General features: G+C 48.5%; 1 protein-coding gene across 10 annotated transcripts in view; it reads left to right on the top strand.

Annotated features, from left to right (window-relative positions):
* LOC125147929 (vegetative cell wall protein gp1-like) overlaps positions 1-16,555 on the top strand; it is a 102,739-nt gene that overhangs the window by 62,118 nt on the left and 24,066 nt on the right. Inside the window, exon 4 of one of the 10 annotated variants that reach the window (XM_047825435.1) lies at positions 3,236-3,268. The exons of 8 other annotated variants lie outside the window; for them this stretch is intronic. The gene's annotated coding sequence lies outside the window, so the exon portion shown is untranslated. Of the gene's footprint in view, positions 1-1,426; positions 1,502-3,235; positions 3,269-16,555 lie in introns of those variants that run through there. One more of the 10 variants, XM_047825437.1, reaches the window with a different exon arrangement.

Below are 16,555 nucleotides of genomic sequence, written 5' to 3'. Positions count from 1 at the left end.
ATATGCCATGTTAAAATTGAGCGCCACGGAGCCGTCTGGACATTGTTCCTGGAGGGGATAGAGAACTTTAGGGCTAGGAAGGACCCGTGAGGCAACCATTTCAGTAGATGAAGAAATGGACTCAGAGACGTCCTATGGTTCCGTGATGGCGGCTCACCTCATCTGTCAGCAGCAGACCAGAAAGGAGACCTCCTATCCATCCTTCCACCTGCTCCCCATGGCTTGCCTGTCCTATGTCCCCTTCCTCCCCTTCCTCAGGAAACTCAGTGGGACCAGAGCTGCCAAGAAGTTCCTGTACCTTAGGGTGCCTCTCTTCACCGGATTGGTCTTTTTTTTTTTTTGTAAGTGAATGTCAGGAAAATTGTTCTTTCCTCAAATACTTGTTTAGGAACTTGGGGTTTAAGTGGACCCCTCTGGTAACCATTAGCATTTTCTAATCAAGGAACAGTGAAAATAAAACCAAGATTAATGGATTCTTTCCTAGGTTTGCACAGCCATAACCTTGGTCAAAGGGCAAAGAAGGAATTACGGATGTTCCCCATGTGATGATCTCTTTTCTTTTCTTTTTTTTTTTTTCAACGTTTATTTATTTTTGGGACAGAGAGAGACAGAGCATGAACGGGGGAGGGGCAGAGAGAGAGGGAGACACAGAATCAGAAACAGGCTCCAGGCTCTGAGCCATCAGCCCAGAGCCCGACGCGGGGCTTGAACTCCCGGACCGCGAGATCGTGACCTGGCTGAAGTCGGACGCTTAACTGACTGCGCCACCCAGGTGCCCCAATGATCTCTTTTCTATAAAGGGGGACACCATTTTGCATCCCCAATCCTAGCTCAGTGTTGACCATGTCGCATTCCAAGTGAGGCAGAGTAAAAACTAAGGGTTTCATAGGTGCGAATACCTCTGGCCATTTCAGTATGTCTGGGTTCCTCAGAAGCAGACCCTGAGACGGGGGATTCATGTGCAAATGACTTACAAAAGAAGTCTTCCCAGGGACTTGGGGGAGCAGGACAAGGAGTGGGAGAAGCCAAGTATAGATGTGCTCTTCTGTTAAGTCCCTACCTCAGCCAGAGCCCGCAGAGGAGCCCTGCAATGCCAGTTACACCTCAGAGTCAGTCCACACCTGGGCCAGGAGAGCTCACCTTCCTTCTCTCTGCACCTGTCACTCATTGGTCAAGGGCCAACCCGACCAAGTGAGTTCCCAGGTGACCCCGGTTCTCTGTGAGCACAGTCACACAGAGTAGTCTTCCGGAGTGAGCCACGGGTGCAGGCCAAAAGCAGAGACGCAGGGCCAGGTGTTGGACACGGGAGACGGGAAGGGAAATGGAGAGGATCTTGGCCCGGTCCCGTCAGTGTCTCCTGCGCCCCAACTTTGGCCTGAGCTTCTCGAATCTTGATACCTTCTACTATTCCATTTATGTCTTCCAGGATCTCTTACCCTGACGTCTGGGTGGGAACATGTAGTGGACATTTGTTGTTTTCCGATTGCCCGATGTCGATTCCGTCTTTCCTTCGATAATCGTAATTTCATCATTATTAGGTAATTTGGCAATACTAAACTAGGAGTAATCTCAGGAAATTATTCTCAGTGTGTATCTTTTCGCAGAACTGACTAGCGTAGACTTCATGGGTGAGCCAGTGCCCAAGGCCCTGGCGCTCAGCACAGTCCTTTCCCTCCCAGCCCTGTGACTCGCTCAGGGATGGTACTCCAGTCAGGAGTTGAATACAGGAAACAGGAATGACTCTGGAAATTTTTGAGCAGAGATACATTTTCTACTGGGGAACAGGTGCTCATAAGGTCCCCGGAAGGGCCGGAGGAGTAGGCTCTGACTGGGTCTCCAGGAAAGATGCTCAGGCTCATCAGAGATCAAGTAAGAAGATGGAGAGGAAGCAGCCCCCACCGCCCAAACCATCGTATTCAAGAATGTCCCCAGTGGTTACGGTCCAGGCCTGAGAAGCTTCTGAACTAGCCGTGAAGCTAGAGAGTATATCCGGAACAGCTGTTCTTGTCCGGGAGCCGCGGCCAAAGCAGCAGGAAAGTGGTACCTCTGTCGCTGCTGCCTTCCAGATCTCTCGCCAGGATAGCTGACGGGTGGCTGCTATTTTGCGGAGCCGAGCAAGAGGCTGGGGATATAGATGTTCGGGTTGTAGCCTTTGCAGCCCAGGGGGGCGTTCCTAGAAGGGGTCGGAATGGGCTCTGAGGGCCCGTTCCTGTGACCTCCCACCAGATGGGCACATAGCCCAACTCACACAACAAGAGTCAGGACTTGGGTTTGGCCAAAGAGGGGGAAGAAAAGGTCTCTTTGTTTCCCGCCGGATGTGAACATGAGTAGAGTTCCTTTGGAGCTGCTGGAAGCCATCCGGACATCGGCTAAGGTCTGCCGTCTTGGAGAGCCGAGCCAGTTTGAGAGATCTAGAATGACCCGGTCTCCGTGACACCTCTTTAAAGGCCCGGAGAGGGGAGGCGACCTGGTCAAGGTCACACAACAGGGATGGGCAGAGCTGGGTCTAGAACACCTGACACCCATTGCGGGCTTTTTCCCGTCATGTGCTCCTGGCCTCCATTTAGAGCCTGTCAGCCCTTTCCTCTGCCCAGCAGCTGGTAGGGGTTCACAGTCCCAGTTCGTGAAAGAAGCCGATCGGCCTGACCCCTCTAAGCAAGCACAGCTGCCTGTACAGGGGCCTTAAGCAGAAAAGCACTCAGAACGCATTTTCGTGGCAGACCTGGTGGAGCCTGGTGTGTATGAATAACTCATAGCTGGAGCCTGGCTAGTGAGGAGTGCAGAGCTGACTTTGCAAACACCCTAGGGGTTCTCTCTGAGTGGCACACTAAAATGTGGCCACACCGGTTCAGGCTATTTTAAGCTTCGGAAACCAAGGGAGGTTAGGCGGGGTGAACCGGCGGGCACTGAGGGCGGATGAGTTCCAGGCCGGGTTTCTCTCTGCCTCCAAGGTCACCTTGGGTCCCTCTCCCGTCGCCCGTGACCTTGCTTCCCTCTTCCCTCTGGAAGGATGGGAAGGAGGGACCCTGAAGACCTCAGGGGGGAAGGAGCTGAGAAGAAGCGCAAGTGGGGGTGAGCACCTGGTCTGGTGCACCTGTTAGACGGGAAAAGGGGTGAAGGTATCGCCTGCCAGATCTTGAGCGCTTCCCCTCCATGTATTTATTTACATCAATTTTATTTAATCCTCACAACGACCCTGGGGGGTCCTTACAACCGTTATCTTCATTTGTCACAGGAACAGGCAGAGGCTCAGAGGAAGCATGAAGCAGACCTAGGGGCCCACGGTGACACAAGAGAACTGGCATTTGAAACCAGATGGGCCTCTATCCTGTGATGTGCACATACTATGCCCTGTGGTCTCCAAACCCAATAGTAATGGCGTGTACTACGTATGTGCGGCTGTCTAGGCCTCCCGACAGCTCGGGAAGTTCCATTTATAAACCCCGTTCTTCAGACGAGAAAACCAAAGCTCAAAGAGCTCAGGCGATCTGCCCAAGGGTATGCACTCAAACGTGGAATGCCAGCCCTCTCCGTCCACAGCCCAGGCTCTTGCCTTTTCACTTTCAAGCGCAGAGACTTTCAGTGCTACGGAACAATCTCACGGGCTCTCATGGGATAACTAACTCCCATTCCTCCTCATTTTCCACTGAGGAAACTGAGGTACCCTAGGGGTGGGTGACTCACGCCAAGTCACACGGCTAATGGACGGATGGGCAAGAACCCGGACTCTGGGCTCTTTGCTGTGCGTAAGCACACTCTTCATTCCCAACTCACATTATAATTTCAGGGCTGTTTTGCCTACATTTCTAGCTAATCTTCGTTTGGCAGAAGCTTCCGCCATTTTGGCTTCCAGTTTCTCTGTAAGTTCATGTCATCCTCTGTCAAGGAGTTGAGTGACCTGTACCTGCATGAAGAGATTGAGTTAGGGCTTCTGTCATTATGGTGGATACTCCTATAACAGGAACGCCCTCCTGCAATACAATGTTGACACCTATACTCTTTTGCCAGTGAGATCCTGAGCACAGCTATGCTAAAACTCAGACATCAAGGGGCGCCTGGGTGGCTCCGTCGATTAACCATCCGACTCTTGATTTTGGCTCGGGTCATGATCTCACGGTTCGCGGGATGGAGCCTTGTGTTGAGCTCTTCGCTGACAGCTGCTTGGGCTTCTCTTTCTCCTTCTCTCTCTGCCCCTCCCCTGCTCACATGGGTATGTGCACCCTCTCTCTCAAAATAAATAAATAAACGTTTAAGAGAAAAACTCAGACAACAAAACTCCTCTAGGTTCCCTTTCGTATTGTCCTTGCAAACACCTCTTGGCCAGTGGAAGGGGGCTCGGGGCTGGCATGGGGAGTGGAGGAGAGTGTAAGCAGTGGGAGAGATAAAAAAAAAAAAAAAAAAAAAAAGCCTAGAATCTGGGAACCAGTAGGCATTTGATACGATTTGGCTTTTCTAGAGTATTTTAGACAATATCATTTTTTAAAAAAAATTTCTAATTGTGGTAAAGTGGATGCACAGTTCTAAATAATAGAACAACTACGGCAGAAAGCCACATTTTAATTCCTTGACTGACTCCTTTTCTGAAATCAACAATTATTTACCAAACTTCTCACCTTTACCAAGTATTATAGAAGCCAGGTACTGAGGATCCAGAAAGGAATCAGACTGGGTCCCTTCCCTCCCGGAGGCCACATGCTAGCAAGAGAGACAAATACAGGCGTGAGTAGCTCTGAAGCCGTGTGCCCAGCGTTGTGACGCGGACAGGCTCAGTGTCATGACAAAGAGTACATGGCCGTCGGCATTTCCTTGGGTGAGGAAGCGTGGGATGCTTGAGCTCCACGGAGGCCTGGGAGGCTGCCCACGGGGGAGGTGGGGCGTTTCAGGCAAAGGCAATGTCTTGGGTAAAGGCCTATTGTTGGGACGAGACACCCGGAGGACCCCCAATGTTAGTGGCCACCGGGAAGGTTGTTGGGGAATGAGAGCTGAGGTGGGAGAGCGGGGCAGGTTTGTTTTCGAAGAGCCCTGCATGTTACAGAAAGGAATTTAAATTGTCTCCTGGAGGCCACGAGGAGCTGTTGAAGAAGTTAAGCAGGAATGTGACGTGACGGGGTTTCTATTTTAGAAAGTCACCCTGGCTGCTGTCGTTGGATGAATGGGATGCTTAGTGAGACCAGCAGTGGGGAAGCCATTTAGGGGAGGATGTCAATGACCAGATCGAGGGCTGACTTGGCACTGAGTGGGCCCTAGGGACCAGAAGGCAGAGACAGAAAAGAGAGTACACGTGCGTTGAGATATTTACCAGAGGAAGACAAAGGAGTCAAGGATGAGTGCTAAATTTTTAACTGGGTGTTTGGGGGGCTAGCATGCTAAAAAAAGGGGGGGGTTCTCCTAAGAAACTAAAAAATATTATTATTATGGTATACAGCAAGTTAGGAAAATAGAGAAATGAAAACAACTCCCAGTAATCCCATCATTATGGCACAAACTGGTGTGCATACTTTCATTTACTTCCTTCCAGTATTTCCCCCTGGTTTGTAACCCACAGTCAATTTCTTAGATGACACTTTATCCTGAGCGTCGGCTGGTTAATGGGAAATACTGGAAGCGTCTGCAAGCCTGGGAAAGACTCACTTTTACACCCATTGCTGGAGCCTCCACCTTCCTTTCTTATTTTGAGGAAAGCCAGTCTTTTGGTTTTTTTTTTTTTTTTTCATCCCTAAGAGCCAATTACTTTGATCCAGGACTTGATCACGAGTGTTTTACCGTTTCATTTATTCCATAGCTCGGTGCATCCAATTGTTTGTTCCCGTCTACCTCCCCACCGGCCATAAAAATGATCAAGATGATGGAACACCTCATGCCTTTGTGTCCTGGAAAATTCAGCCCGAGATGCCAGCACATGACAGCGTTCAGATGAATCCTTGCTGTGGCTTGTGAGGCCCCCTCGGTAGGGGAGCTGCTGGGGAGAGCTTAGATTTTTTCTTTTAGCACCCTGCCAGGACAGTCCCTGAGCCTAGTTCGGCCTCTAGTCCTGCTCCACAGGGCGTGGCCAGCTTGGAAAATAAAAAGTAATTGATGGGAGGCTTACAAAAAAAGTTGTCCTGGCGCTAGCTGGCTCTCGTGGGTCAGAACAATTTGCTGTTGGCAAGGTCCGTGTTTTGCATAGGAATGGAGGGGGAAACTTCCTTGAGGAAGGTATTATGCAGAATGTCAGCAGGCTTGGCTTTGCATGAGAGGCCTCAGGGGGACAACCAGACAGTGGCCTTATTCTGTGTTATCAGGCTGAAGGGGGAGCTTGGGCAAAGTAGACATTTGATGGAGAGAGAGAGGCAAACCTGGAAGGGGAGGCAGATCAGTCGGCTGACCTGGTGCAGAGATGTGCTTTCCATGGAGCATTGGCAGATAGGAGGCGGCTGGATTCGGTCCTCGGATTGTCCCTGCCCTTCACGGCCACCAGAGGAGCTTTGCCTCTCCTGGGTGCGTCTGGGAGAAAATACGGTGATCAATGAACCCAGGGCAGGGGTGGGGGAGATTAAAGGTAGGAGATGGATAGTATGAACCTGGGAAAACGCTAACACATGCCCTTGCGCAGGGAGAACAGGATGGCATCCAGCAGTATGTTCTCTGGGGCTTTGCCCAGGCGAATTTTCCATGACAATGGCCGCTCTATGTTCTTCCATGGAGCACTGGAATGGCTTTGCAGACCTCGAGTGGCCTGGCGGTGGAGTTGGAACAGGCTCCCTTTGGACTTCCGGCCCCGCTCAGCAGCAGGCAAGAGACCTGGGCTGTGGGTTCCCCAGGAGGCCGGACAAGCATTTCCCCCGGCGGCCCCTGCAGTTCTTACAGAAAAGGGCCTTTACTGGTCACAGGAGGGGTCGTCCAGGGCACGTGGGTCACTGTCCTCGACCACTGGGCTCTTTCATGCAGGCTAGAATGAAGGTTGGACTTTTCACTCCGCATGGGTCCCTGGGAAATTTTGCAAGACGGTGCATCAGAGCGTTTGTGTGGCTTCCTAAGGGCCTGGCCCTTCACACTCTGTCCACGTGAAAATGCCTGGAGAGGCCAGAGAGAGAAAGACACCCAGGAGCTAACGCGAGGTTGGACCATGCTAGCAAGGGTGGAAACTTTGTGGTCAGCAGACTGGCAAGCTGCTTTTGAGATGAACGGGGCTCTTTAAAAATAGATAAAGAAAACCGAATGACATCTTTTTTTTTTTTTTTTTAAAGGAAACCACTGATAAAGGAATTGTGATGTAAACAAAGAAAAATGTGAGCGCCCTGTTCTTTTGAGAGCAATAAAGGCAGCGAACAGGGAAATGCCAAAAGCTGTGACCCATAGTGTGCACTATTCTCGGATCTCATTTCCATTTGCACACAAAAGGGAGATTCTTGTTTTCAAGTTCGCCTTCACAGAAAGGTATAACTCAGTGAAGGAAATGAGCTATGATAATAATAATTATTATTTTTTAGTTTGTTCTTTCAATCAAAATAGCTCTTAGGTAGAGTATACCATTGCAACTTAATCTTAAGTCAACATGTGGTCTAGAGAGCCTGCGCAGGCCCCATGTTCACGCGTAGGGCAATGGCATGTGGGTAAGTCTCTCTCCATAAGGAAGTCAGCTTCTGTTAATCCCGTGGGATCTTCCACTTACAGGGCTCCTAGGCTTCCTTTGTTAAAGCATGTGAGGGGCGCGTGGGTGGCTCAGTCGGTTAAGCGGCCGACTTCGGCTCAGGTCATGATCTCGCGGTCCGTGAGTTCGAGCCCCGCGTCGGGCTCTGTGCTGACAGCTCAGAGCCTGGAGCCTGTTTCAGATTCTGTGTCTCCCTCTCTCTGACCCTCCCCTGTTCATGCTCTGTCTCTCTCTGTCTCAAAAATAAATAAACGTTAAAAAAAAAAAAAAATTAAAGTGTGTGATTCCTGAAGGCAGAGCCAGAACCAAATCGAACCTTCCTGACTCTTTTGGTAGCAAGCGATAGAAACCAATATGCGCTACTTTATAAGCACACAGAGAGGGTGGGAAGGGGGTGGGGGGGGGGGCTGGAAATTGACTGGGTCATGTAACTGGGAGCAACACGGGCAGAAAGAGCATGCATCCACTGCAGTCTGCCTTAGTGCCCGAAGGTGACAGTAGCGTGAGCGCCCCCCCCCATCCCTGCACCCTAAAGGGCTACATGCACTTCTCTGTTGTCACTGGGCCATGTCCCATTCAGGAGCTTTTCTTTGACCTCAGCTCATCTTTTCCCTGTTTGAGCCCGTAGCATGCATTCCACTGGAAATCCTGGTCTTTCTAATTCATATTCTAGAAAGACCAAGGCCCACAAAATAGTTTTGGACTTGTAACAGCCCAAGAGCCCTGAATGGATAGGATGTCGTGGTGTTAGAATTTGTGCACTGGGGCAGAAGCTGGGGCAGCAAGCTGATACAACTAGAAGTCCTTCCCCTTCCGTCTCCGTAAAATTGCCTGTGCCCAAGATTCCAGGGAGTAGGCCTTTGTATGAAGTCAATTTGCGCTGCTTCACACCACCCAACAGCCCATAATTATTGACTTCTGCCTGTGCTGCTGGAGGTAAAGAATAGAAGAGGAGACTGTCTTTATTGCGTGTAACAGAGACCTATTCAGCTGAGCTCAGATAAGGATTCCTCTGGCAAAATTTCACGGACATCCACGAACAGGGCTCTGAGCACTGAGTGTCACAGAGGATGGAGAGGGGAGATGACTGTGCGTTCACGCTAGGCATGCCAACAGCAGGTTTCTTCCTCCTCATACCTCTCCCTGGAAATGTGTGTACTGTGTGCTTTTTACTGAGCTCTGCCCTCCTGCTAAGGTATAAGAAAGGCATTCATCTTACTCACAGCTGTGTCCCCGTAAGCAACCCAAAGTGTGGCCCAAAGGAAGTCCTTCTTGTATTTCTGTTCAGTGAGTTCATGGGTCTTCACTTTATGCTCCACCATTTCAATGACCAGCTAACTCTGTGTGCCTGCTTCTATCAGGCCTGCTCTCAGCTGGTTCCTCTGGTGCCTCTGCTTTTCCAGTGTTTTCCCCCATATCTCTGGATCGCACCCATCACGATCTTTTCAACCTCTTCTCCATTTTGACCTTTCGGTTTTAGCTTCCACCACTAGCTGACCAAGTCAGTTAGTAAACTAGGGTAGCCTAATTTCTTAGCTCAAATTCTTGCAAGGAAGGGAGGGAGGAAGGCAGAGAGAGAGAAAACCAATTAGCTAGGTCATCCGTTTGTACTAGGTCATATGTCTTGAGCCCGCCAGAAGATGGACTGTCCTTGGGTCTGATGTCCACTTTGATCATCGGCTGAGGTGGAGGATAGAGGTCAGTATCAGCTGGTTCAAAATGTAGGTTCCTAGGCAGTAGGGTCTGTGGACCAGGCAGTTTCTCAAAGAATGGAGTAAGTACGAAAGGCAATGTTTGACTTCTCTCGTAAAATAAGACAAACTCTCTAAAGAGCTTATTACAGTTACATAAGACTTAAAGGCAGGTCAATATTAACCAGTATAGGATATGTTCTTGCCGTCTAACAACCCTGCCTCCCTTCTTATAAGAGACATCTCAGGCCACAGCAGAGTTTGCGTGACCCAGGATAGGTTCATCATTGGACCTCAACTCCCTCGCCATAGTGATTGAGTCAAAGGTGAACCTGTGACACAACAGAGTCAATAAGAGTTCTTCTTTGAAATTTTTAACAATGGCTCTGAAAGGGAGCAGACCCCTTTGTTGTCTCTGATCATGGAGCTGCTGGGTTATGAGTTTCTATTGCTGGCAGCCATATCCTCCATCGTGTGGTGGAAAGAATAAAATACAGAAGTGGGGACAAGACACTGAGAAAGAAGCTCGACAGCTCTGGCTCCTAAAAGCCTAAGGTGGGCTCCACCCTTGTTCTTGTTCTTCCTGGTATTTGGTTCAGAGGTCCAATAAATTCTTTCTCTCCATTTCTCTCTCTCTCTCTCTCTCTCTTCTTTTCTCCTTCTCTTCCCTCTTCCTCTCTTTGCTTAAGCTAATTTAAGTGGACTTTCTTATGCAACCAAGGGAGTTTTGAATTAAAACAAATGCTAAATCTGGCATTTAAATGAAATATTTGTGAAATGAGCAAAACTCTGAAAGCTATGGGCATCCAAGGGAAAGAGAGACAAAGAAAGAGAGACAGAAAGCTAGCAATTAAGCCAGCAAGCAGCACTGGCCCAAGAATCTGGAAAAGACTTCGTGGAGGCTTGAGACTTCATAATGAGGATTGAACTTGACATTGAAGAGGGATGGACTATGAAAAGATAAAGGGTGGGATGAGGGAAAGCCTTCCAAGTGAAAAAACATGGAAGAAGGTAGGAAGGAGGAAATGAGCAGGACCTAAAAGTGAAAACACTGTTACTTTAGCATTGTTTTCCTAAGGTTGATTTCATGTATTGATTTCAAACAAAAATTCTTTCAGGATGAAAAATTCTTTTGCATCCCTTTCATAACCAACAATCTCTACTATTATGTTAATTTCAAGATTGATAGTGCTGGTCTTCTGGAAATCCCGAGTGGGATTTTCATGATCCCCATGTCACCGAGAAACTCATCCTCAATGAGGAATGACCGTGATAAGAATAGACATAATTTCGAATTTCATAGCATCTTACTTTCTATGATTTAAAAGTTCTTCCTGGAAGGCAGTAACTCATCTTCAACATCTTCCAAAGTGCCTTTAGCTTCTACTTGGTGCATGGTGGACCTGGAATAGATCTAAAATTGTTCCTGGGTTAGATACTGTTTTAAAATTTAATCACAGGTTCATGAAATCTATGAATTCTCTCCTGAGAAAAAAATATATACACATAGAAAAATGTCTGCACAAAACAGCAAAGGGTATTCAGCCATCCCTGAGACCCAGCCACAGATCTCTAGGGAAGCATTGGGTCCCTGGTTAAAAATGCCAGTAGCTGGGTGGGGAGGTTATTTTGGCATTAGTATTTTAGTTACATGGCAACACCTTTTTCCTAGAATAGCCCATGTAAATCTTTTTCTGTGGTTTTCATTCACGGTGCCTTGTTTTCTTGCAACTTGGTTATTTATTTATTTACTTATTTATTTTACCATGACCTGCTCATTTTCCTTGGGAAATTATTTGTAGGACTGTTTTGAGACCTAGGTTGGAGAGGCATTTTTTTCAAAGAGGATTTGTGTTTGCTTCTGCCAGGCACTTAAAAACTCTACCAGTTCAGAACCCCTTTAAATTATATTAGAAGCTTCAGATTTTTTTTGACCATCCAGGTGATGTGAATTTGGGCTCATGTGATGGGCTGGATGGTATCCCTCAAAAAGACATGCCTACTTCTTAGCCCACAGAATTTATTAATGTTGCCTTATTTGGAAAAAAGGATCGCTGCAGATGTAATTAAGCTAAGGATCTTGAGCTGCGATCATCCTGGGTTATCTAGGTGGGTTCTAAATCCAATGACAAGGGTCCTCATAAGAGACACACGAGGAAAGATGCACGGAGTAGAGGAGTCAGAGCTAAGGAATGTCAAAAGCCAGGAGGGAGAAGAGCGAAAGAACAGAATCTCCCCTAGAGCCTTTGGAGGGAGCACGGCCCTGCTAACACCTTGACTTCAGGTTGTTGGCCTCCAGAGCTGTGGGAGCACGAATTTCTGTTGTTTGAAGCCCCTGGTTGGTGATCTTTGTTACGGAAGCTACAGGAAACCAATACAGGCTCCAAATAGGACTGGCCTGTTATTACAATTTCTCTTGTTCCCTTTCTCCAGCCTGCTTTGCTTAGCACCAAGACAGCATTCCTTGCAGGAACAGAGATATCAAAAACCATGCAGGACATTTTACCCACAGGTCAGCCCGCCAGTTTCCTCGATGTCGGCGGAAGGCGTAAGATTGCCAGGTCCGAGACGAATGTTTACGTCTCACAGCAGCATCAGTGGCCAGAGCACTTGTGTAGGGTTCCCTGCACCCCAATTCCCACAAGGATGCGACGAGGACCAAATAATACCCGCACACACAGTGGGTTTCATTATAGGAACGAAACCTTGAGGTCCGTGAGCCGAATCTTTTACATTGGTCAGTAAACAGGCCTGCCTCTGGCTTGACAAGGAGACAGTATCTTTATTACGCCAGATCATAAGTCTGCCTGTCTTTATTCTGGGGAGACACCATCTCTATTTTCCAAGACAGTAAGCAAATCTGTTCTTTCCTCAGGAGGGAGAAACCACGTCTTCTCAGGCTGCTGGTTATGCAAACATCCTTGAAAAAATAATCCAGAATGAAGGTAGTTAGTGGTTGTGCTCACAAGATGTGCAGAAATATAAGAGACCCATGCAGAATTGTCTCCCAACAGAGAGCTGGGGGGTGGGCGGTGGGCTGCATTGACTTCTAACTCACTCTCACTCTGAAGGTGTATTTGTTATCAATTGCTGCATAACCCAATCTGGCCTATTACCAGAAACAGACCACAGCAGCTCATGCGTAACTGCCTGATGGTGACATAAAGGGTAACATGAAGATTGAATGATTCCTTCCAAGAAGCAGCAATGAGAGAAACGTGCTAGTTTCAAAGGGGGTAACAATCTGGTTCACAAACTGCTCAGAGATGTGGTATAGTCATTGTAGCCCAATGTCCTGCAAGGCTATTTGAACTGTCTTGCAAGGTGGTTCTGAAAGAAAGCTCAAATTATGTGGAGCAACTATAGTCTTGTTTTTAAAAACGGAGCGGGGGTGGGGGCCGCTTTCGGGGTGACTGCTTTGAATAAGGCCTCCCTTATTCAGATTTAGGGTTCTGTATGTCTGTGAAACAGCAAAACCGGAAGCTCACTGGTTGATAATTCTACTTACTGAGAGCCCAGCACTGAATTGTGCGGGGGAAGGCAGGCAGAAATACAGTCAAGGGATAAAGTCAGAGAGGGTAAGCTGTACCCAGGACCTTTCGCTGCCTAATGGCGCCTTTGCACCTCCAGGGGCTCGGTGGTCAATGCATTGCTCAAGGCTTCAGTGGAAGCCGAAGGACATAGGACTTTTGGGAAAACCCACCTCAGCCCCTGTCATCTGTTTTCACTTGTGGTTTCCATATTTGCGGTGCTCTCTGAGTTGGGCAGCTCTTCTCCTTCTGTTGAGAAGTTTGTCACCTGCCGAATGACGTGGCCTCTTGGGGGAATAAAAGTACCCAAACCATGATAGAGTGACACATCGGTTCACCATAACGCCTGTGCTCTGCCACTTGCGTTGGTTCTATTGGTATCAGACCCAATTCTGCGGAGGAAGAAAGCCACTGAAACGGAAGCAGATAAAATGCAGGCCTGCTGACTGATGGTGCTAGGAGGAGGAGAGGGGGAGGCGGCCCGGTAAAGAAAATCCAAATGGCCTTTCTTAATTGAAACTCAACGTGTCTGAATTCAGTACCTAATCTAGAACAAAACCCAACCCCTGAGATGTGAACTTTCTTTTTCTTCTTTTTTTTTTGTTTTTCTTTTTCTTTTTGAGAGCAAAGCACATGTTTCCCCCTGCGTCAGCGATGGAGAAAATGCTGAGTTAAGGGCAGCCAAAGGACGTGAACTTGAACTGAAGCTTGAAGATATAGGCTATCCCAGATAGAATCTCGAGATTAGGAGACATTTTGATATAGAGCTGAACATAAGTCTTTTCTCCTCCAAAGACCAGTTACCCTTTGTTCTGGAAGTAGCAAGGGAGAGCCTACTTTTCCCAGGGTGGAAAAAAAATTTTTTTGAAGGCCTCGATTCAGCAAAAACCACAGTTTTCCCAAGACTTATTTTGGTTCTTTATCTTGGGGCAGAGAGGACATTAGACCTTGAGTCAGAATGTGTGTTTCTAAGGGTGAAGTTGTCTCCAGGTATGGCACTTGTAGGCTTTACTTAGAGCTTGTAGAAGCACAATGACCCTTGGTGGCCGTGGGTTGACTTGTGGTCCAGTGGCATGGTGAGTGGCTGCATGGAAAAGACTGACGCAGACAGTATGGAAAAGAGCCTTGCTGCTGTCCCTGCACAGATCCTATAACAAGACAGAAGGGTCTTTATGCACATACTCTGCTCTAGATCAGGGTCTGGAATCTTCAGAATGAGGCTTAAGAGAGTTGGCTCACCCAGAGGGCCATGCCCAGCCCTGGCTATAATGTCCCTCTGGGCCAGCCTTTGGACCAGCTAAACTAGGGGCAAAATGGAACTTTAGAGGACATCCTTACTTCATAGTAGGGGACAGTGAGACCTGAAGGCAGGAAGGGCTTTACCTAAGGCTTTGTGGTCACTGTGTTGGTCTGGTCCCCTAGTAAGCAGTCTGCAAGACAGAATTCGATATGCCAGTATACTATTAAAGAACACACCTGTGTGTGGGAAAATGAGGAGGGAGCTGGAGAAGACCACAAGGCAGGTCTGATCTGAGTGGAAGCATCCTAGACTGCTGTGCAGGCCAAGGCAGGTTCACAAGGCTGTTGGGGTGGGACAGCCAAAACTGGCTGGGAGAGGAGTCTCATGTCTTTCAGAAAGGGGGCCAACTTAGAATCTCCACCACGTCATTCACTGGCCTCTGTGAAAGGCCAGCTGTGGATTTCAGGGGTGGCAGCTGGGGCCCTAGGTTGATTTCACTCCCTGTAGTTTGAGGTCTACTGACACATTCTCACAGTCAACTCAATGCACTTGATCTTGGACACAATCGGTACCCATCTTCTCCCTTCTCCTCTCTCCATTCTAAATGCCTCTTACCTGCTGCTCTCACTGTGGCAAGTCTTGGTGGCTCACTTAGTGGTACGACCCAAACCGCCATTCCTGGGGATGCCTAAATCCTTGATAACATGCCCTTTCCAGGCTTGGGTTGGTGCTCATGTCTACTTGTAGTTACAGGGAGGCAAAGGAGTCCCAGGTGGTACCCAAGTGGATCGCCTGGATTCACACAAATTCTTCTCTGCCCCCATCATATAAAAGCAGCTCTCTGTTCTCTGGATTATCAATCTCAATAGCCCCTGCCAGTATAATGATTTCTGTCTTCTCCTGCTGATCCTTGGGCGTGAGTTCAAAGCACACTGATGGCAGTCATAAATTATAGTCTAAAGGGGCCCTTGCTGTGCTCCCTACCAAGAGTGGGTCCCTTTGGGAGACCAGGATCTTCAACCAGGCAGAGTCCAGAGTTGCAGCGGCAGGAAGCTCAAGATCCCCAGTGGGTCATCAGGAGTGATGGCAAGTGGGGCCACTGCTGCCTCTACCCGCCCTGGTTTCTAAACTCACGTAGCCTTCCTTCTGGAGACATAATGCCATACAGGAGTCTCTGACTTGATAAACATACTGCATCCTAAAGGATGCACACCACTTTTTTCTGAGGGCTTCTTCTGAGTTGACACTCAGCTGTCTCTTTAGAAGGCTGTTCCAGTATTCTGGGAGGTCGGCTGTTGAGGACAGATCACCAAGTCAGCTGCCGCGACAGATATCCAATTGGAGAATGACATGCCAGTCTCTGCACTTTGCAGGTACCCTCAATTTGCAAGGATGCCTGACTTCAGGGAGGATGTTATACTACCTGTAATTTACTTTCAAACACTACCATACCCAACATGATATATACATCTTCAAACACTACCATACCCAACATGATATATACATCTTCGGTGTTAAACTCCGGGAAGCTAGTCGACACTAGACACTCGGAGTACGCGAACTAGGAACCCACACTCTAGCAGTGGTGAGTTTGCATTTGAAAACTCTAAAGGTCACTACAAGCTTTCACCTGTTATGCTAATGACCTCCAGATACATTCTCCATCCTCCACCCTGCCGTGTGTAGGCCCTGAGAGCTGACCTTCATGAAAGGCAATAACTCATCCTCCCTGCCTCTGGCTTCCTATAAGGTTCAGCTGGTGGAAGGTACGGCAGGAGATTGCAGTCTGGAAGGAGGGAGAGGCTGGGGTATTTATTCCTCTTCCCCACCCACAGCCCAGGCAAACCCTCGGGGTTGCAGATTGGTGGTGCCCCCTTTCCTTTACCGAAGGCTGCAGCTGCCGTTGAGCAAACCTGTGGTCGGCTACCGCTCCCTCCGGGTTCTGAGACACTCTTCTCGTGTCCCTTCAGGCTCGGGACAAGGATGGCAAAGCCTCGTACAGCTGCGAGCACCCTGGGGTGCCTCCTTTTGCTGTGGCTTTGACTCTGACCTCTCCTTTGCAACAGGTCCCTTCTTAAACTTTTCTCCCATCACCTCGTTTGAGCGTGCCATCCGTTTTCCGCCAGGACTTTGACAGATAGAAATACTTTTACCTCAACTCAACACTAACAGGTTTATTCATGAGCATGGGAATGTTTGGAAGTGATTCTTACGTTGCTGATATGCGTGGCGTTCAAATATGTGAGTCAATTGGCTAGAAATGGTGTATGGGCACCTCTGCCCTTGCACAAATAGAGTGACAGAGCCGAGAAAATTCGACGGCCTATTCCTTCTGGATCGCCATCTTGAGCCTAAGATCCACCCACCTGTTTTGCCCCTGACCATAGGGGTCTTAGTGAGAACTGGACAGCTGGCTGAGACTCGTCAGTAGAATACTCTCACATTTGCCCCAAGGGAAGCCAAG

The sequence above is a fragment of the Prionailurus viverrinus genome, chromosome D2 (assembly GCF_022837055.1).
Source record: "Prionailurus viverrinus isolate Anna chromosome D2, UM_Priviv_1.0, whole genome shotgun sequence".
In the NCBI taxonomy this organism is placed as follows: domain Eukaryota; kingdom Metazoa; phylum Chordata; class Mammalia; order Carnivora; family Felidae; genus Prionailurus; species Prionailurus viverrinus.
Note: the sequence above shows the minus strand (reverse complement) of the source record. Positions and strands in the feature narration are given on the sequence as shown.